This window comes from Bubalus bubalis, chromosome 7, assembly GCF_019923935.1.
Source record: "Bubalus bubalis isolate 160015118507 breed Murrah chromosome 7, NDDB_SH_1, whole genome shotgun sequence".
Taxonomy (NCBI): Eukaryota; Metazoa; Chordata; class Mammalia; order Artiodactyla; family Bovidae; genus Bubalus; species Bubalus bubalis.
The window spans coordinates 92656903-92680079 of NC_059163.1; positions in this window are offsets into that span (position 1 = coordinate 92656903).

The window sequence follows — 23177 nt, forward strand, 5'->3', positions numbered from 1 at the left end:
CTCCTGCCCTCAATCTTTCCCAGCATCAGGGTCTTTTCAAATGAGTCAGTTCTTCACATCAGGTGGCCAAAGTATTGGAATTTGAGCTTCAACATCAGTCCTTCCAATGAACACCCAGGACTGATCTCATTTAGGATGGACTGGTTGGATCTCCTTGCAGTCCAAGGGACTCTCAAGAATCTTTTCCAACACCACACTTCAAAAGCATCAATTCTTTGGCACTCAGCTTTCTTTATAGTCCAACTCTCACATACATACATGACCACTGGAAAAACCATAGCCTTGACTAGACAGATCTTTGTTGGCAAAGTAATGTCTCTGCTTTTTAATATGGTGTCTAGGTTGGTCATAACTTTCCTTCCAAAGAGAAAGCGTCTTTTAATTTCATGGCTGCAATCACCATCTGCAGTGATTTTGGAGCCCAGAAAAATAAAGAAAAATAAAAATATGGATGTGAGAGTTAGACCATAAAGAAGGCTGAGCACTGAAGAATTGATGCTTTTGAACTGTGGTGTTCCAGAAGACTCTTGGGAGTCCCTTGAATTGAAAGGAGATCAAACAAGTCAATCCTAAAGGAAATCAACCCTGCATGTTTATTGAAAGGACGGTTGCTGAAGCTGAAGCTCTAATATTTTGGCCACCTGATGTGAAGAGCCGACTCATTTGAAAAGACCCTGATGCTGGGAAAGACTGAAGGCAGGAGGAGAAGGGGACGACAGAGGATGAGATGGTTGGATGGCATCATCAACTCAATGGACATGAGTTTTGAACAAATTCCGGGAGATAGTGAAGGACAGGGAAACCTGGCGTGCTGCAGTTCATGGGGTTGCAAAGAGCTGGACACGACTGAGTGACTGAACAACAAAGTGGTTATTTTAAGGTACTTAATACATTTTATTTGCTGAAAGAAAGGCCTTATTAACAAATGCTTTTTGATATTATGTTGATATACTGATGCATAAGAATATAAGCTCTATCTGTTAACTGTGGGAGTTAACTTCAATTACCTTGAAAGATTTGAAAGGGTTTATTGTGTCTTCTCTGGTGGCTCAGACAGTAAAACGTCTGTTTGCAATGCTGGAGACCAAGATTCTCTGGGTCGGGAAGATCCCCTGGAGAAGGAAATGGCAACCCACTCCAGTACTCTTGCCTGGAAAATCCCATGAACAGAGTAGCCTGGTAGGCTACAGTCCATGGGGTTGCAAAGAATTGGACATGACTGAGCTACTTTACTTACTTTACTTATTGCATTTTAAAAAATTTTAGATAAAGCACAAAAATGTTATTTTTACCCTACTGATTAATTCTAACACCTAAGGTTATGTTTCCCACAAGATCTATGGTTGGACTTTGGATCATAGAATTTCCATATCCTGTGCTTCTACATCATCCAGTTCTCTGTGGTTCATGCCATAGATTGCTAGAGTCTCTTAGAAGAAGGAAAAGAAGTCAATTGTTTTGTTATTTCATTAGTTCTAGTAACTGAGGTGATAGCAATAGAAGTAATAAGCTTCTTTCCTTGTGTTTTCATCCACACTTATTTTTGCCCTTAGTTCTCAATATTATTTTTGCACAACTTCTATAAGTTGTACTAAGCAATAAAATAATAAAAGTCTCAAGATATGGTCCATGTGTCCTAGGCAGTTTACATCTAAAGAATTAGTAAGACTCTCTGAGACTTGGCAGAGCCTTTCAAGTGGGATTTGCCTCAGTTCTGCTTTAAAGAACAAAGCTGTGATCAATGGCATATAAAGTACTCTCAATTTTCACACCATTGAACAGTCAGCCTGTAATTTACTTCTGGAACTCTGAAGTATTTTGAGTGTGTTGTCATTCTGGATAAAATGAGCTGTGTAAATAACAGGTAAGGTGGAGACTGCCACTGTCTACTAGATCCTGTTCCACATTTTAAATTACAGACTTTCAGGTGAGGCCATGGCTAACAGGCTAGGAGTGCCATTTCCAAACTTCCTGATGGCTAGTTATGGCCATGAATTTCAGGTCTGCCTAACAGAATGTAAACGGAAGTGATGTGTACTGTTTCCTGGTTCAGACTGTGAAACACGACGTGTAAATTCCTCTATGCTCTTTCCCATCTCTGGGAGTCAAACATGGACCATGCTTGGACCAGGTCTCAATCATGTAGGTAAGTAAAACACCTAAACTATGGAGAAGATACAAGAGTCATTCGTTCTTGCAACTAATATTTACTGAAAGGTAGGCTTTAAATGCAGGCTGCATTCTAAATTCTGGCCATACGTCAGTGAACCAGAGACCAAAGTCTTCGCTCCCCTTGAGCTCAAATGGGCAATAAAGAATAAGTAAATATAATACATAGCTTGTTAGAAGTAAATGTCAAGGAGAAAAATAAAATATAAAACAAGGAAGGGAGACTTGAAATCCTGACTGGCTATTTAGGTGATCATAGGCAACTAAATGAGATAAAATAGTGGTATAGACAAGGCAATGGGAGAAGAAGCTGCTGCATTCTGAATGTTTTGAAGGCAGAGCCAAGGAGGTTTGCCAGGCAATTGGAAACGAGATGTGGGAGAGAGAAAAAAAAAGGAGTCGAGGTTAACACAAATATTTTTTTCCTTGAAGAGTTTGGCAAAATAGTGTTGTTGCTGATTTAAGACTAGAATGACAATAGGAGGGTTTGGAGGGAAATATTCAAAACTCAGTTTTGAATGAGTTGTTAACTGATGGGAAGGTGTTAAGTGATCAGTAAAATGTGGGTCTAAAGTTCACAAGAGAGATCCAGACTACCAATATTTGTTTGGAAGTCATCAATATAGCTGCTATTAACTTTATTTTTGGCTGTGCTGGGTGTTCCTTGCCACGCTGGCTTCTCCCTACTTGCGGCGAGCCGGGGTGTACTCTTCAGTTGCGGTGGGTGGGCTTCTCATTGCGGGGGCTTCTCTCCCCAGGAAGCACAGGCTCTAGGGCGCCCGGGCTCAGGAGTTGCAGCTCCCAGGCTCTGGAGCACAGGCTCAACAGTTGTGGTGCAGGGGCTTAGTTGCTCCACAGCGGGTGGGATCTTTCCAGACCGGTGACAAACCTGTGTCTCCTGCATTGGCAGGCGAATTCTTTACCACTGAGCCACCAGGGAAGCCCTATTTCTTTTGTATGAATGTAAATATTTTTTTATTTTGCTATTTAATACCACAAGACTGGATGAAATGACCTAGGGAGTGAGTGATACAGAAAACAGAAATAGCCCAGGGACAGAACTCTGTACCTTTAGAGGGATGGCTGATGAGGGACAACTAGCCCCACCTCCAAAAACCGAGAAGGAGCAGCAAAAACGATAGAAGGTCTACAATGTTATTTAAACATATTCAAGGTTTGCCTGGGGCTTTCCCAGGTGGCGCTGTGGTAAAGAACCCGCCTGCCAATACAGGAGAGGTAAGAGATGTGGGTCCAATCCCTGGATCGGGAAAATCCCCTGGAGAAGGGCATGGCAATCCACTCCAGTATTCTTGCCTGGAGAATCCCGTGGACAGAGGAGCCTGGTAGGCTCCAGTCCATAGCATCGTAGCTCAGACGGTAAAGCCTGCAATGCGGGAGACCCGGGTTCGATCCCTGGGTCGGGAAGATCCCCTGGAGAAGGAAATGGCAACCCACTCCAGTATTCTTGCCTGGAAAATCCCATGGACTGAGAAGCCTGGTAGGCTACAGTCCATGGGGTCGCAAAGAGTCGGACACGACTGAGGGACTTCACTTTCTAAAGTGACTTAGCATGCACGCATGCATATAGGTAGATAGATAAAGGCAACGGAATGCCGTTCAGTCATAAAAAAGAATAAAATTGTGCCATTTGCAACAACATGGATGGACCTGGAGGGTGAGGTAAGTCAGACAGAGAAAGACAAATACTGTATGCTCTCACTTAGATTAGAATCTAAAAACCAAAGCAAGAATGAATATAGCAAAATAGAAACAGATTCATTGATATGGAGAACAAACCAGTCGTTATCAGTGGGGAGAGGGATGAGAGGAAGGACAAGATAGGAGCAGGTAGTTAAGAAGTACAAACTACTATGTATAAAATAAATAAGCTGCTGCTGCTGCTGCTGCTAAGTCACTTCAGTCGTGTCCAACTCTGTGCGACCCCATGGACTGCAGCCTACCATGCTTCTCCATCCAAGGGATTCTCCAGGCAAGAACACTGGAGTGGGTTGCCATTTCCTTCTCCAATGCAGGAAAGTGGAAAGTGAAATTGCAGCTGCTCAGTCGTGTCCGACTCTTAGTGACCCCATGGACTGCAGCCCATCAGGCTCCTCCGTCCATGGGATTTTCCAGGCAAGAGTACTGGAGTGGGGTGCCATTGCCTTCTCCCTAAATAAGCTAGATGGGTATATTGTATAGCACAGAGAATGTAGCCAATATTTTATAATGACTAAGTAAGTATAACGTATAAGAATAATGAATCACAAAGTTGAACACCTGAAACTAATATAATATTGTAAATGAACTAAAAAAAAATTTTAAAGAACACAGTCACTTGGGAGACAGCTATAAGCTGTGTGTGTGTGTGTGTGTGTGTGTGTTAGAGATGAAGGCATACTTCCTTAGATTCCATCTTGCACGCTATTCTTTCTCCAGAGACCTGGGTTAACGACATCAGTCTCTACACTGTGATCTGAGGCATCATTTCTAGTGATTCATTATGTTACTTCAGTGTGTTTTGAAGAAATCCTTGGTTTGTCTGGTCATCTGGGTTTTGCGTCTTCCCTTTTGCCAACTTTTTTTTCATAAGGGGTAGACAGGGCAGAAGGAATGATAGCCAAGGGGAAGGTAGGAAGTCTAACTTCCTGTGCATTTATGTGTATTTCTGACCGGAGTGTATGTATGGGGGACAGAATGACCAGGGAGTCTGTAAAGAGCCAGATTTTGAATACACACAGAAGGAAGCATAGAGGGGTTACCTGAGCTTGGTACTTCAGATTACAAGCACTGATTTGCAAGGCATGGCAAAAAGATGGAAAGGAAATACACTGAAAATTCTGCAACAGCTATGCTTCAGGTCTAAGCCCTTGTAACTTTTTGATTTTTCTATATTCTATAATTTTTGTTCAGTGAACATTTATTATTAGAATGTGTTGGATTCCCAAACTGGGGAAAAAAAAAAAAAACAACTAAAGAACTTTGGTTTTAGTTCTGCTGCTGCTGCTTCTCCTGCTAAGTCGCTTCAGTCGTGTCCGACTCTGTGCGACCCCATAGACGGCAGCCCACTAGGCTCCTCTGTCCCTGGGATTCTCCAGGCAAGAACACTGGAGTGGGTTGCCATTTCCTTCTCCAATGCATGAAGGTGGAAAGTGAAAGTGAAGTCACTCAGTCCTGCCCGACTCCTAGCAACCCCATGGACTGCAGCCTACCAGGCTCCTCCCTCCATGGGATTTTCCAGGCAAGAGTATTGGAGTGGGTTGCCATTAAACCTACCACTTCCTAATTCTGTGACCTTGGGCAAATTTTTAAATATTGCTTAGCCTCAGTCCTCTTGTTCTTAAAATGTGAATAAATCAGTTAATTGAGTGGATTAAATGAGATAATATATAAAAATGCTTAGTATACATCAAGAACCTGGCATATAATAGGGTCCAGTGAATTGTCTCATCATCATATTCATTTTTATTACTAGGGGATATGCTGACAGTAACGACTCATATATAGGAGTAGTTGACTATTCCAAAGACATTAAATGATAAGAACTTTTTCAGATAGTGCATAATTGAAGAACATTGCAGTTCTCAGGAAACCAAGTACAAGGAGACTAAAAATAAATCCTACACCCTTTTTTACAGGGGGCCTTCAGACAGAGATTCGTTTTAAATCTGAGAAAAACTATGTATCTTAAGCAGTATCTTCTTACCATAGGTGATTATGTACTCTCCAGATTTTTCTCATGAATCATAATAATTAGATCTACTTTTAAAATCATATATGTCACTAGTGGTCATAATGCCAGCACCAATAGTTATCATTTGGTTATTCAAAGAGAGTCCCAGGTCAAGCTCTCAGTTCTTGTGAAAATGCCTCCCCAATCCCCAAACCCATCCAATTGAGAACTCTAATTCTTAAGATTTTAAATTTGTTTGTTAAAAACCTACAGATAATTTCACTTCACTTTGGAATATGTTTTTGCTTTCACAGTTGAATATGAACTGTTCTGATTCCTTAGAATTTACATATTAATAGAAATAAAGCCATATTAAATTTCTGGCTGAGATGTTTTCAACTTCCTTACTTTTACTCATTCATCTAACCTTAGCTTTTCTGCTGGCTGTAAGCAGTTTCCTCCCTCTGACTATCACAAAGCACTGGCCTGATATGTTTTGTTTTGTTTTCCCCTTGCTTTTCAGATTTTGTGACTTCTATCTCCATGTTTTGAAAAGTCTCTGGCTTATTCATTATTAAGTGATAGATATTGTTACTCTCAGGATTTTCATTAAAACTGTGTGTAAATCTGAAAAAGAGTCTTTGGATCATCTACTTGGAAATCCCGATTCTAGTGTTCATCTATATTGTAGAGCCATGAATCCTCATTTCTTATTAGTAAATATTTTGTATTGCCATTTATGTTCCTACTTTTAAAATTATAGTTTACTTGCAAGTCAAGCCTGATGTATTTAAAGAGTTTGCTTCATGAAATATGTGTTGGTGCATATTCCTTTTACAGGAAAAAAAAATGATGGAGGATTTTTAAAAATAATACTTTTTAAAGAATTTGAACTGCAGGTATGTCATGAAGTCCTTAATTTTCAAATACTTTTGTATACTCAAAGCCTAACACAGAGCGTGGTCCTTGCAGGCCCTTGGTGAGGGTTTGTTGTTGTTCAGTCACTCAGTCGTGTCCAACTCCTTGTGACCCAAGGACTGCAGCAAGTCAGGCTTCCTTGTCCTTCACTATCTCCTGAAGTTTGCTCAGACTCAAGTCCATTGAATCACTGATGCCATGCAACTATCTCATTCTCTGATGTCCCCTTCTCCTCCTGCCCTCAGTCTTTGCTAGCATCATGGTCTTTTCCAGTGAGTCAGTTCTTCGTATCAGGTGGCCAAAGTATTGGAGCTTCAGCATCAGTCCTTTCAATGAATGTTCAGGGTTGATTTCCTTTAGGACTGACTAATTTGATTTCCTTGCTGTCCATGGGACTCTTATTCATGCTAAAGTAACCATTTCCTTTGGTTAAAAATCTGCCTATGTATTTTATTTGATAATATGTGGATCTGTATTATCAGCCTTCCAGCATATTAAACCATCTTGGTGATTTTAAAAAACCCAGTGCTCAGGCCCCACTGAGCCTGAGCAGTGGGCCAGGCTCATTCAGGCCAATTCAGTACCTAATTTTGTACTATTTAAAACGTTTCCAGGTGATTCTAATGTGTGCTGGGGTTGAGAACCACTTACACAGGTCAGAGATTTTGGGAATTTATTTTAACCTTTACCTGATTGCAGGTTTTCATTTCGCAATCATTTATATTTAATAACTTAGGCTGCCTATGAGATTTAATGTAGGCATTTGCCCAATCTTTTCTTTTTTAAGCCAAGAAAAAAATAGTTTCTCTACCTTCTCCTCCTTCCCACTTTTATTCAGTACATTTAAAAATTCAATATGAGAAAGTGAGAGATCTCGTAGGTTACAGAGTTTTGCTTTCTAAGCTGTTGTTTTAGCCCCTGGGCTTATTTGGTAACTGGTATGGAAATTAGCTCTAGAAATGGTAGCTGACAAGTACATGTGCATAGTTATTGAAGCCCTCTTTTACAAATGCTATTTGTCATTCAACAAATAGTGACTTTGGGACTTGAAAAATTCAGTGAGAGAGTGCAGTTAAAATTTAAAAGTTATTTAAAGTTCAAGGAGATTTTCCCTTCAAAGGCAAGGCAAAGTTAAATTAAAGGGTTTAAAATCATAGTTCTGAGTGTGATGTTTTTAAAAAGACTTATTTTTGTAGCTTGTTTAGGGTATAGTTTTACCTATGATTATGAACACTGCCTTCTAATCTCTTTTCTTCCATAAGCCTAGCCTGTTTTTATGACTCAAGGATAAGAAGCACCAGAATTACAGGGCTTTTTGATGTCCTTTTGTAGTAAAATATTGTATTCTTTCCATAGTAAATGAAACATTATGTTTCCACTTGTAAGATAAGTAGATGGATAATTATAGTAGTTTTAAAAAGAAGGATGCCACACAAGAATATAAACAAGAAAATGCTTACTTAGTGGATAAAAATATGCTATCAATAGAGCACAACATTTTGAGAAGATATTTCTTCTATAGAAAGTAGCATTACTGGAAAATCATGAAAAATAGTTTTCTTCAAATTATAAACAAGTACCTTTGTACTAAATTTATCAGGTACAAAGTAAGAGAAAAATCGACTATTTTTTAAGGAAAAATCTAGTCAGCCAAACTAGGCTGACTAGCTAACACTCAGACTATATAGATTAGACTTAGTTAAATTAGCAGGATAATTACCAGTTTTGAATTTATATTTACACTTTATTACATTATTGTCATTCTAATTTTATTACCATGCATGATCATAATTTCACTATCTAGTAAATAATCAATTCCAAAATTTAATTTTTTAATCTTAAATAGAATAACAACCTTAGTATTTCTTGTTAAGATTATAACACTTAAATTGAATTGAACTACCTAATGGTTTAGTCAATATCTACCCATGACAATATTATAAAGCAATTATCCTCCAATTAAAAATAAATTTAAATTAAAAGAAAATCTACCCATGGGTTTTGAGGTAAGTGTGAGTGTTAGTTGCTCAATCATGTCTGACTCTTTGCAATCCATGGACAATGGCCCACCAGGCAAGAATACTGGAGTGGGTTGCCATGCCCTCCTCCAGGGAAGCTTCCTAACCCATGGATCGAACCTGGGTCTCCTGCATTGCAGGCAGATTCTTTATCATCTAAGCCACCAGAAAAGCTAAACTTTGAATTAGCCTGTGTACATGAATTATGCTTCATTCTGTGTTTTCCCTCATACCTTTCAATGTATTTGTATAAACTAAGTGAACTACTTCTAGTCAAGGCTATGGTTTTTCCAGTGGTCATGTATGGATGTGAGAGTTGGACTGTGAAGAAAGCTGAGCGCCGAAGGATTGATGCTTTTGAACTGTGGTGTTGGAGAAGACTCTTGAGAGTCCCTTGGACTGCAAGGAGATCCAACCAGTCCATTCTAAAGGAGATCGGTCCTGGGTGTTCTTTGGAAGGAATGATGGTAAAGCTGAAACTCCAGTATGTTGGCCACCTCATGCAAAGAGTTGACTCATTGGAAAAGACTGATGCTGGGAGGGATTGGGGGCAGGAGGAGAAGGGGACGACAGAGGATGAGATGGCTGGATGGCATCACTGACTCAATGGACGTGAGTCTGAGTGAACTCCGGGAGTTGGTGATGGACAGGGAGGCCTGGCGTGCTGTGATTCATGGGGTCGCAAAGAGTCGGACACGACTGAGTGACTGAACTGAACTGAACTGAAGTGAACTAAACGCTTTAAAATTTTTGGAAATTTTTAAATATTGTAGAAAGCACATCTGTAAAATGTGTTATAAATGCACATGTATAGTATTTTTTCCCACAGTCATGATGAGCTCTATTTATCTAAAACTCATACCCTCCCTAACTCCACTACCATTCATTGGGTTTATGAATGTCCTCCAAGTCAACCCAGACAGACCTAACTCATTTTTTCAATGACCATATATGATATATAGGTCTACTAAAGTTTATTTAGCTATCACCCTATGGGCAAACATTTAGATTACTTCGAATTTTTACTTTTAGATAATGCAGCAAAGAGCATATATATGCTTACACAGTTCTGTAATTGTCTCTCAAGGATAGAATCCAAGAGACAGATTTCCTAGGTCAGAGGATGTACGTTTTAAATTTGACAAGTGTTGTCCGTGCATGAGTCCCTATTTGTCCACAGTCTACTAAAAAAAAATTGGAAGGAACTGTAAATGACTAATGACAGAGAAACAAATAATTATGGTGCTGCTGCTGCTAAGTCACTTCAGTCGTGTCCGACTCTGTGCGACCCCATAGACGGCAGCCCACCAGGCTCCCCCGTCCCTGGGATTCTCCAGGCAAGAACACTGGAGTGGGTTGCCATTTCCTTCTCCAAAGCAGGAAAGTGAAAAGTGAAAAGGAAGTCGCTCAGTTGTGCCCGACTCTTAGCGACCCCATGGGTGCAGCCCACCAGGGTCCTCCATCCATGGGATTTTCCAGGCAAGAGTACCGGAGTGGGGTGCCATTGCCTTCTCTGAATTATGGTACTGCTATAGATGAATTATTATACAGATATTTATAGGTGGATTATTTTTTAAGTATTAAAATAAGTATGAAGAAGGTCTTATAACATGAAAATGTTTATAATATGATACCAAGGTAAAAAGTATAACACTTTATATGTAAAATTATGTATTTATGGGGATGAGAAATAAAACAGTTATATAAAAAAAGGAAAAACTGTTTCTTTGGGTGGTAAAAGTATAGACAATCCCCCCCCCCCACTTTTTATTTTGTTTTCTGTTACTATTGTGTTGTTCCTACAATAAATATAATAAAAACTATAGCCTTTAAAATAATTAACAGGAACCATCAATATAAAAATTAATTCTTATCAGATTTATTGGTATCTTAATCTAATCTTGATTTACTGTTTGTCCCTTCAGATAGGCATTGAAAAATTTTGTGTGTGTTCTTGTTGTTGGGACTAGGTGCCTTCAAGAGATGGTCCTTTAATAGCAAATGCCACAATGCTAAAAAAAAAAAAAAAAAAAAAATCACTGGTACATCACATTGTGAAAATTATTGGTATGGTGCCAACCCAATAGATTCAGCACATTTGTCTTGAATTTAGACAAATGTTCATTTGTTTAAATTTTCCTTTGTCTGAGAAGGTCATAAACAAAATTTTCAAATTGTTGTCTTCAGTAAATAGTATTTTCAAGTTGTAATGATAAAAAACCAAAGTTCAAGGATGATAAAATAGTAGAATTATGATGAAAAATATCTTTGCCAATCCTGAAGCAGGTTTTGAAGGATAAGAAGGCCTTGGCCAGGTATAGAGGAAATGGGCCTAGGTATTGAAGTCATAGCTTGACCCAAAAGATGACAGCAGGCATGGCCCAGAGTGGACAGGGTTCTGAGACATCCATATCACTTGCGCAGAAGGTGCTTATTGTGATGAATTGGAAAATAAGGCTAGATAGGTAGAAATCTAGCCTCTAGGGGAGAGGAGGACAGGCTTTGAAAGCCAGAAAACAATGAGTTTGGACTGAATACATTAAATTGGATTGATTGAAATAAGGAGAAACTTTAAGATCCTTAGCCAGGAAATGAAAAAGAGTGAACAACTGTTATTTTTACCAGGATCAGGAGGCATGTTCTTATCCCGTTCTGTGGAAGAGGCAAGGAGTATGTGCAGTTTGAAAACAAAACAGTATTTTGTCTCATTGCTTTATTTTTTTATATTAACCTATGAACTTTATTTTTGTCTTATTGCTTTAAATTGTTTTTAGCCACAAAGTTTGCTTCATTTCAATCTCCAAATAATATTAAAAACAATACATGGTTTTTGTTTGCTTATCAAATGCAATCATGGATTAAACATTGTTGAAAAACACAGAATATAAGCTCATGTATAAGCTACTATTTGATAGTATAATCAAAATAATGGGCTACAATAGATAGTTATGCTGCTGCTGCTGCTGGTCAGTTGCTTCAATCGTGTCTGACTCTGTGTGACCCCATAGACGGCAGCCCACTAGGCTCCTCCGTCCTTGGGATTCTCCAGGCAAGAACACTGGAGTGGGTTGCCAGTTCCTTCTCCAATGCATGAAAGTGAAAAGTGAAAGTGAAGTTGTTCAGTCGTGTCTGACTCTTTGTGACCCCATGGACTATGACTGTAGCCTACCAGGTTCCTCCGTCCATGGGATTTTCCAGGCAAGAGTACTGGAGTGGGTTGCTATTTTTTATAATTTTTAAAAACTCTTCCTGTGGACAGTCTCACTCCCTACTTCTAATCTTCCCTGTGTCTTGTGGTATTTATTTTTATACATGAGAATTACATGTTTATGCTGATATAATTTATTATATCTATTTATACATGGTCTTGGCACCCCACTCCAGTACCCTTGCCTGGAAAATCCCATGGACGGAGGAACCTGGTGGGCTGCAGTCCATGGGGTTGCTAGGACTTGGACACGACTGAGCGACTTCACTTTCACTTTTCGCTTTCATGCATTGGAGAAGGAAATGGCAACGCACTCCAGTGTTCTTGCCTGGAGGATCCCAGGGACGGGGGAGCCTGGTGGGCTGCCATCTATGGGGTCGCACAGAGTCAGACAGGACTGAAGCAACTTAGCAACTTAGCAATAGCAATACATGGTCTATTGACTTTTCACATTGGTAAGTAAGGGTTTAGCTCTCTTATATGATCAACTTACTTTTTTTCCCCTCCAACCTCCCAATATAATCAGATCACAGATCTGGCTAGATTTTATGATGTGTTTACATTGTTTTGACTGTCTACGCATATTTCACTGCTGAAACTAGCAGTGTAGCGTGATTATGCTTCTTTTCATTTCCCCTGGAGTCAACAGTTGTATCAATTATTCATTTGGTAGTCTTCCAAATAATTTTTCTAAATATGGCCCAATACTTGTCAAATAATCTGAGTTCCATTTTGAATTTATTTTCAAAAACTTTTGTTCTCCTGCTCCAATCTTGAATGGTTGCTTTCTAGTCATAGTTCATGATTTGTATGTTTGTTTGAGACTCTCACGCCTGACGACGGCCTTGAATTTGCAGAATATTCTCAGGGGTCACTCAGTTTCTATGTAGAGACCCTCAAGTCTTGTGCCTGGCTATAGGTATTTGAGGATCTGGAAGGGGAAACAGGGCAGGTGAAAGGGTGATTGTGTGTTTCTCCCATAAATACACAAACTTCCACTTAATCCACCTATTTTCAGCCCCTTGGCTCCCCTTGAGCTTTTCTGAACCTTTCTCTCCTCAAGCTCAGAACCTTTTTGATTCATGTTCTGAAGGAATTAATCTCATGTCTGAGGTTTTGGAAGAGGCTTTTTGGGGTCTAACTGCCTCGTGTGTAGACTTTCAAATGATTCTCTGAATTCCAGATCTGTGCCTCACTGTCTTTCTGTACAACCAAGTTCCTGAGTTTGGTTTTTCCTCCTTTTTGGAAGAAATTAGGCTCAATTTTCTCTACTCTCCCAATTCATCAGCTTTCCATCCTACAGGAGAGAATGGAAGTGATACATCTATTCAATTTATCATATGGAATCAGAAATCCCCATTTATATTTTAAAGCCTGTGATAGTAGTGTATTATTTTCTCTTATTCTTTATGAAACTTATTTTTTCAAAGATAGTTTTGGCAGAAATATGTCATGAATCGAGTCATCCTCTTTTTTTTTTTTAGAAAAACTATTTATTTATTACTGGCTGCACTGGGTCTTTATTGCTGTGCAAGGGCTTTCTCCAGGTGTGGCGAGCAGAGGCTGCTCTCTGCTTAGGTGTGCAGGCTTCCCATTGCGGTGTCTCCTCTTGTTGTAGTTGTGAACTTAGTTGCCCCCGAGGCATGTGGGATCTTCCTGGACCAGGAAGAGCATTCTCTTTAAGATCTTTTCATTTCTTGGTGCCTCCTCATAACTAGTTTGTTATATTGACTTGAATAGAATATTCATACATTTGCAAGTATCATTCCTCCCCATAGTCTTCAGTTCCTCTAAAACTGCATTTCTCAGGAAGCTCACATTAATTGTTATAACTTCTCTATATAATTCTATTTTTGGAGAATATAGTGACTGCATGATGTGAAACTGTCAGTCAGAACAAGACAATGGTTGGGGTTACCTATTTTTATACATATAACTCCAAAATTTTATAATAAATTTCTTTGAAAATCTCTGACTTAATACCACATATACCTGCCTTCATCTCTGAAATTGTCTATGCATTTAGTATAGGAAGCAATAAAGGAAAGAATAAATAATAATAATGTATTAATTAATATACATTATGTTGATATAAAATAAGGTGATAATAGTTGATATATAATATAAATAATGCATATTTAAGAAATAAACACTGAAGGAGGAAAACAAAAGCATTTCCCATACACCAACAGCTAATATAGTGGTTCTTCAGCAGCATTTCTAGTCCTTAGGGTGACAGATTTTTCTGTATATTATCTATATTGAAAAACATTTGACATTTGAGATGCCAGACTACTGATATTATTTCTTGTCTTCACTGAATTGACTGTTAGTAATGCCCTGGTGGCTCAGCTGGTAAAGAATCCGCCTGCAATGCAGGAGACCTGGGTTCGATCCCTGGGTTGGGAAGATGCCCTGGAGAAGGGAACGGCCACCCACTCCAGTATTCTGGCCTGGAGAACTGCATGGACTGTAAAGAGTCAGACATGACTGAGCAACTTCTACTTTCACACTTTCAATGTATAAGCATCATTAAATTTGCTCTAGTGTTCATACTTTTTGAGTTTAGTTTCATGCACAATAGGCCAAAATTACGTGTGTGTATATACTCAGAAAGCAAATAATACAGAAAAATGAAAATTTCAATCAATCATGCACTGCTGCTGCTGCTGCTGCTGCTAAGTCGCTTCAGTCGTATCCGACTCTGTGCGACCCCATGGACTGCAGCCTACAAGGCTTCTCCATCCATGGGATTCTCCAGGCAAGAACACTGGAGTGGGTTGCCATTTCCTTCTCCAATACATGAAAGTGGAAAGTGAAAATGAAGTGGCTCAGTCGTGCCCGACTCTTAGCGACCCCATGGACTGCAGCCTACCAGGCTCCTCTGTCCATGGGATTTCCCAGGCAATCATGTACTAGCTAATATCAAATCCTCAATTATAACCCTTACAGCAGAGCTATCTTTGAATGAAGTGGGAGCTCAGTACATATTTGCTCCCTTTTTTCTTTTGTTGCAATTTGTTAAGGGCTCTCGTATACAAAATGTAGGTAAACTATGAGGGCATCTGTCTAACTTAGTGTACATAGGGGCAGTGGCCGGGAGGACCAACCCCACGTCCAAGGAGCCATGGCTGCACGGGCACAGGAGGGCCTAGAGGAGCTATCCCATGTTGAAGGTCAGGAGGGGCAGCAGTGAGGAGATACCCCTCGTCCAAGGTAAGGAGCAATGGCTGAGCTTTGCTGGAGCAGCCGTGAAGAGATACCCCACACCCAAGGTAAGAGAAACCCAAGTAAGACGGTAGGTGTTGCAAGAGGGCATCAGAGGGCAAACACACTGAAACCATACTCACAGAAAACTAGTTAATCTAATCACACTAGGACCACAGCCTTGTCTAACTCAATGAAACTAAGCCATGCCCTTGGGGTAACCCAAGATGGGCAGGTCATGGTGGAGAGATCTGACAGAATGTGGTCCACTGGAGAAGGGAATGGCAAATCACTTCAGTATTCTTGCCTTGAGAAGCCCATGAACAGTATGAAAAGGCAAAATGATAGGATACTGAAAGAGAAACTCCCAAGGTCAGTAGGTGCCCAATATGCTACTGGAGATCAGTGGAGAAATAACTCCAGAAAGAATGAAGGGAAGGAGCCAAAGCAAAAAGAATACCCAGCCGTGGATGTGACTGGTGATAGAAGCAAGGTCTGATGCTGTAAAGAGCAATATTGCATAGGAACGTGGAATGTCAGGTCCATGAATCAAGGCAAATTGGAAGTGGTCAAACAAGAGATGGCAAGAGTGAATGTTGACATTCTAGGAATCAGCGAACTGAAATGGACTGGAATGGGTGAATTTAACTCAGATGACCATATATCTACTACTGTGGGCAGGAATCCCTCAGAAGAAATGCAGTAGCCATCATGGTCAACAAAAGAGTCCAAAATGCAGTACTTGGATGCAATCTCAAAAACGACAGAATGATCTCTGTTCGTTTCCAAGGCAAAACATTCAATATCACAGTAATCCAAGTCTATGCCCCAAACAGTAACGCTGAAGAAGCTGAAGTTGAATGGTTCTATGAAAACCTACAAGACCTTTTAGAACTAACACCCAAAAAAGATGTCCTTTTCATTATAGGGAACTGGAATGCAAAAGTAGGAAGTCAAGAAACACCTGGAGTAACAGGCAAATTTGGCCTTGGAATACGGAATGAAGCAGGGCAAAGACTAATAGAGTTTTGCCAAGAAAATGCACTGGTCATAACAAACACCCTCTTCCAACAACACAAGAGAAGACTCTATACATGGACATCACCAGATGGGCAACACCGAAATCAGACTGATTATATTCTTTGCAGCCAAATATGGAGAAGCTCTATACAGTCAGCAAAAACAAGACCAGGAGCTGACTGTGGCTCAGATCATGTACTCCTTATTGTCAAATTCAGACTTAAATTGAAGAAAGTAGGGAAAACCACTAGACCATTCAGGTATGACCTAAATCAAATCCCTTATGATTATACAGTGGAAGTGAGAAATAGATTTAAGGGCCTAGATCTGATAGATAGAGTGCCTGATGAACTATGGACTGAGGTTCGTGACACTGTACAGGAGACAGGGATCAAGACCATCCCCATGGAAAAGAAATGCAAAAAAGCAAAATGGCTGTCTGGGGAGGCCTTACAAATAGCTGTGAAAAGAAGAGAAGCGAAAAGCAAAGGAGAAAAGGAAAGATATAAGCATCTGAATGCAGAGTTCCAAAGAATTACAAGAAGAGATAAGAAAGCCTTCTTCAGCGAACAATGCAAAGAAATAGAGGAAAACAACAGAATGGGAAAGACTAGAGATCTCTTCAAGAAAATTAGAGATACCAGGGGAACATTTCATGCAAAGATGGGCTCGATAAAGGACAGAAATGGTATGGACCTAACAGAAGCAGAAGATATTAAGAAGAGATGGCAAGAATACACAGAAGAACTGTACAGAAAAGAGCTTCACAACCCAGATAATCACGATGGTGTGATCACTGACCTAGAGCCAGACATCCTGGAATGTGAAGTCAAGTGGGCCTTAGAAAGCATCACTATGAACAAAGCTAGTGGAGGTGATGGAATTCCAGTTGAGCTATTCCAAATCCTGAAAGATGATGCTATGAAAGTGCTGCACTCAATATGCCAGCAAATTTGGAAAACTCAGCAGTGGCCACAGGACTGGAAAAGGGCAGTTTTCATTCCAATCCCAAAGAAGGGCAATGCCAAAGAATGCTCAAACTACTGCACAATTGCACTCATCTCACATGCTAGTAAAGTAATGCTCAAAATTCTCCAAGCCAGGCTTCAGCAATATGTGAACCATGAACTTCCAGATGTTCAAGCTGGTTTTAGAAAAGGCAGAGGAACCAGAGATCAAATTGCCAACATCCGCTGGATCATGGAAAAAGCAAGAGAGTTCCAGAAAAACATCTACTTCTGCTTTCTTGACTATGCCAAAGCCTTTGACTGTATGGATCACAATCAACTGTGGAAAATTCTGAAAGAGATGGGAATACCAGACCACCTGATCTGCCTCTTGAGAAACCTGTATGCAGGTCAGGAAGCAACAGTTAGAACTGGACATGGAACAACAGACTGGTTCCAAATAGGAAAAGGAGTATGTCAAGGCTGTATATTGTCACCCTGCTTATTTAACTTATATGCAGAGTACATCATGAGAAACGCTGGACTGGAAGAAACACAAACTGGAATCAAGATTGCCGGGAGAAATATCAATCACCTCAGATATGCAGATGACACCACCCTTATGGCAGAAAGTGAAGAGGAACTAAAAAGCCTCTTGATGAAGGTGAAAGAGAAGAGTGAAAAAGTTGGCTTAAAGCTCCACATTCAGAAAACGAAGATCATGGCATCCGGTCCCACCACTTCATGGCAAATAGATGGGGAAACAGTGGAAACAGTGTCAGGCTTTATTTTTGGGGGCTCCAAAGTCACTGCAGATGGTGACTGCAGCCGTGAAATTAAAAGACGCTTACTCCTTGGAAGGAAAGTTATGACTAACCTAGATAGCATATTCAAAAGCAGAGACATTACTTTGCCAACAAAGGTCTGTCTAGTCAAGGCTATGGTTTTTCCTATGGTCATGTATGGATGTGAGAGTTGGACTGTGAAGAAAGCTGGGCACCGAAGAATTGATGCTTTTGACCTGTGGTGTTGGAGAAGACTCTTGAGAGTCCCTTGGACTGCAAGGAGATCCAACCAGTCCATTCTGAAGGAGATCAGCCCTGGGATTTCTTTGGAAGGAACGATGCTAAAGCTGAAACTCCAGTACTTTGGCCACCACATGGGAAGAGTTGACTTATTGGGAAAGACTCTGATGCTGGGAGGGATTGGGGGCAAGAGGAGAAGAGGAGGACAGAGGATGAGATGGCTGGATGGCATCACTGACTCAATGGATGTGAGTCTGAGTGAACTCTGGGAGTTGGTGACAGACAGGGAGGCCTGGCGTGCTGTGATTCATGGGGTCGCAAACAGTCGGACACGATTGAGCAACTGATCTGATCATTTTAGAATGATATTTTATTTGATACATAAAAGATAGAAATGGATGTCCTTATTCTGGACTGGAAAATCATTATCCTGCTAGGAATTCTTCACACAGTCTCCAGTTAATCTGGTAAATTATCAGCTCACTTTATATCTTCTAGTTTTTCTAAACTGTGTCTCGTTTTCCAAAACTTTAGATAATAGAAGTCTTATAGCCTAGGCAGGATGCTATCTGCCTCACTCTCAGCAACCTTTCTGCTTTGTTGACCTTCCTCTACACCTTCCAGCATAAATACCTGTTTTTCTCCAAGTCTTACTTCCTGACCATGGAGTGTAGCTTGGAAAAAATAGACAAAACTCATTGGCTCTAAAACTACTGAATGATTTCCAACATTAGCTCAGTTTTACTCCCTAGATAACTTCCTCACCAACTGATCCCAAAGATTATTTCAAACTTCTATTACTTTTGTCAGGCTTTATCTCTGTGGGTGTATGCCCCTCATCTCTATCAGAGAAAATAACAACAGCAGCTGCCACTTAATGAGCGCTGACTGCCAAGTGCTTTACAACACAGCTACACAGTAGATCTTTTATTCCCTTTCTGTAGGTGAGGACAACCTCAGAGAGGAAAAGAAACATACTTGAGGGCACACAGCTCATCAGATTGCATGATTCATGCCTTACTATCTTTTTCTTTGTTCTTTCTTTTATCATCTTTTAAAGTATAATATTTTACACGTACAAAAGTACATAATGTATCAGTTCAGTTCAGTCACTCAGTCATGTCAGACTCTTGGCAACCCCATGGACTGCAGCATACCAGGCCTCCTTGTCCATTGCCAACTCCCGGAGCTCACTCAAACTCATGTCCGTTGAGTCGGTGATGCCATCCAACCATCTCATCCTCTGTCGTCCCCTTCTCCTCCTGCCCCCAATCTTTCCCAGCATCAGGGTCTTTTCAAATTAATCAGCTGGCCAAAGTATACATATGTATACATATATACATATATGTATATATACATACATATACATGTATACGTATGTATACATAATGTATACATAATTGTTAAAGCTACATAATAAAATGGATGTCCACGAACTCATCATCTAGTTTGGGGACTAGCACATCATCAGTACTGTTGCGTCTACCTATGTGCTCCTCCCTTCCCCACCCTCAGGCCTCTCCCACTACTCACAAATGTTACCGCTGTTTTCAGTTTTCTACTTATTTTTTCCTTGCTATTTTTAAATATTTTATTTCAAAATAATGTAAAACACAGAGAAGACTAAAGAATATTGCCAAACATTTCTGCATGCCCTTCACTAAATTCAACAGTCATCATTTGCCACATTTGTTTTCTCATTTTGTGTCTCTGTGCACATGGTTATTGTTGTCATTTCTGAACCATTTGAGAATAAGTTAGTAGATATTATACCTTTTTGCCTCTAAATACTTGGGTTTATATTTTCTAAAACAAGGACATCCAGTTATCAAAATTGGAAAATTTTACACTGATGCATTGCTATGTTTAACCTATAGCCCATTTTCAACTTTCACCAGTTATCCTAATAAATATCCTTTGTAGCCATCCTGGGCTACCCTGGTGCTTCAGTGATAAAGAATCTGCCTGCCATGGGAAGATCCCCAGGAGAGGGAAATGGCCACCCACTCCAGTATTCTTGCCTGGGGAGTCCCATGGACAGAGGAGCCTGTTGGTGGTGGTATAGTTGTTAAGTTGTGTCCGACTTTTGCGACCCCATGGACTGTAGCCTGCCAGGCTCCTCTGTCCATGGGATTCTGCAGGCAAGAATGCTGGAGTGGATGGCCATTTCCTTCTGCAGGGGATCTTCCCAACCCAGGAATCAAACCCAGGTCTCCTGCATTGCAGTCAGATTCTTTACCGACTGAGCTGTGATCAAATCCACTGGTAGGCTACAATCCTTGTGGTCACAAAAAAGTCGGACACAACTTAGTGACTAAACAACAAGCCACTCTGCTGTTAGCAAAAGAGGAGTCTGTGGGGTCTGACTGCTCATCGCTCAAAAGCAATAAACAGGCCAAGTTGGTGGAAAGGAAAAATTGCTTTATTTCAGATGCCAGCAACTGGGGAGGATGGTGGCAGACATCTGTCCAAAGACTAACTCTCCCCTGCCCTGCCCCCTCGGGCAAGAGATTCTTAGACCGAAGAGCAGGCAGGGCTACATGCAGAAACAGCACAGTCAGCTCTGACAGTCATCTTCAAATTGGTCATCAGTGGTCTGACCAGCGTCATCTTGACTGTTTTAGGTACAGTTAATCTTCAGTTCCAGGGTCCATTTGTCCCCATTTCTTTGAGGCCGATTCTCAGAATTGTGGCAGCTTCTGTCTGGATACAGTCTGGTCATCAAATAGTTAACTCTTTCCACTCAGTGTTTTGGTATCTATGACTGCTCATAGGATGTGGCTCAGAATATTATCTACAGTCCTTGCGAAGGAACGAAAGGTTCCTGACTATGCTTAATGGCTACGTGCTTATTATTTTGTCTCCTTTGACTGTTTAAAAGACGCTTACTCCTTGGAAGGAAAGTTATGACCAACCTAGATAGCATATTCAAAAGCAGAGACATTACTTTGCCAACAAAGGTCCGTCTAGTCAAGGCTATGGTTTTTCCTGTGGTCATGTATGGATGTGAGAGTTGGACTGTGAAGAAGGCTGAGCGCCGAAGAACTGATGTTTTTGAACTGTGGTGTTGGAGAAGACTCTTGAGAGTCCCTTGGACTGCAAGGAGATCCAACCAGTCCATTCTGAAGGAGATCAGCCCTGGGTGTTCTTTGGAAGGAACGATGCTAAAGCTGAAACTCCAGTTCTTTGGCCACCTCTTGCGAAGAGTTGACTCATTGGAAAAGACTCTGATGCTGGGAGGGATTGGGGGCAGAAGGAAAAGGAGACAACAGAGGATGAGATGGCTGGATGGCATCACCGACTCAATGGACGTGAGTTTGAGTGAACTCCGGGAGTTGTGATGGACAGGGAGGCCTGGCATGCTGCAATTCATGGGGTCTCAAAGAGTCGGACACTACTGAGCGACTGAACTGAACTGTTTCCCTTTTTTTCCTGTGTTTCTCATTTCTCTGATTAAACTTATTCGTTGACTAGTTTTCCACAGACAAAAGGCACGCAGAGGACATGGGGTGGGGGGCAAGGACCATAGGGTTTTGCTCCGTTTCACTACTCCACCCCCAAGTCCATCCCCCCACCATAGGATCTAGTCCAGGATCCCCCCAGTCCAGGATCACATATTGTACTTAGCGGAATTATCTCTTTAGTCTCACTTAGTCTAGAACAATTCCCCAGTCTTTGTGTTTTTTGACCCTGACATACTCAAACAGTTCAGGTCAATTATTTTGTAGACTCTCCATCAATGTGGTGTTTCTTCATGATTTTCTTCACAGAATGTTTCTTCACAATTAGACTTAGTTAATAACTTTTTTAGCAGGAATATTATGAGTGAGGTTGTGTCCTTTTCCACCTAATGCTCAGGAACCATACTGTGTCATTATTCTCTATTTTTGGTAATGTCAACTTTGATTACTTGGTTATGGTGATACCTTCCAGGTTTACCATCTCTAAAAGCACTATTTCCCCCTTTGTAATTAATAAGTGATTTGTAGAGAGATACTTTGAGACTACGTAGCTATCTTATTAATCAAATTTCAACCTAATAGCTTTGAATCCATTGACACTTCTGTCTGAATCAATTTTTACTGTCAGTTCAGTTCAGTCGCTCAGTCGTATCCGACTCTTTGCGACCCCATGGACTGCAGCACACCAGGCCTCCCTGTCCATCACCAACTCCCAGAGTTTACTCAAAGTCATGTCCGTTGAGTCGGTGATGCCATCCAACCATTTCATCCTCTGTCATCCCCTTCTACCGCCTTCAATCTTTCCCAGCATCAGGGTCTTTTCTAATGAGTTAGTTCTTCACATCAGGTGGCCAAAGTATTGGAGTTTCAGCTTCAGCATCAGTCCTTCCAATGAATATTCAGGAGAGATTTCCTTTAGGATGGACTGGTTGGATCTCCTTGCAGTCCAAGGGATTCTCAAGAGTCTTCTCCAACACCACAGCTCAAAAGCATCAGTTCTTTGGCGCTCAGCTTTCTTTATAATCCAACTCTCACATCCATACATGATTACTGGAAAAACCATAGCTTTGACTAGACTGACTTTTGTTGGTCTAGTAATGTCTCTGCATTTTAATAAGCTGTCAAGGTTGGTCATAACTTTTCTTCCAAGGAGCAAGCATCTTTTAATTTCATGGCTGCAGTCACCATCTGCAGTGATTTTGGAGCCCAAAGAAATAAAGTCTGTCACTGTTTCCACTGTTTCCCCATCTATTTGCCATGAAGTGATGGGACCAGATGCCATGATCTTCATTTTCTGAATGTTGAGCTTTAAGCCAACTTTTTCACCCTTCTCTTTCACTTTCATCAAGAGGCTCTTTAGTTCTTCTTCACTTTCTGCCATAAGGGTGGTGTCATCTGCATATCTGAGGTTATTGATATTTCTCCCAGCAATCCTGATTCCAGCTTGCGCTTCATCCAGCCCAGCATTTCTCATGATGTACTCTGCATATAAGTTAAATAAGCAGGGGGTGACAATATACAGCCTTGACGTACT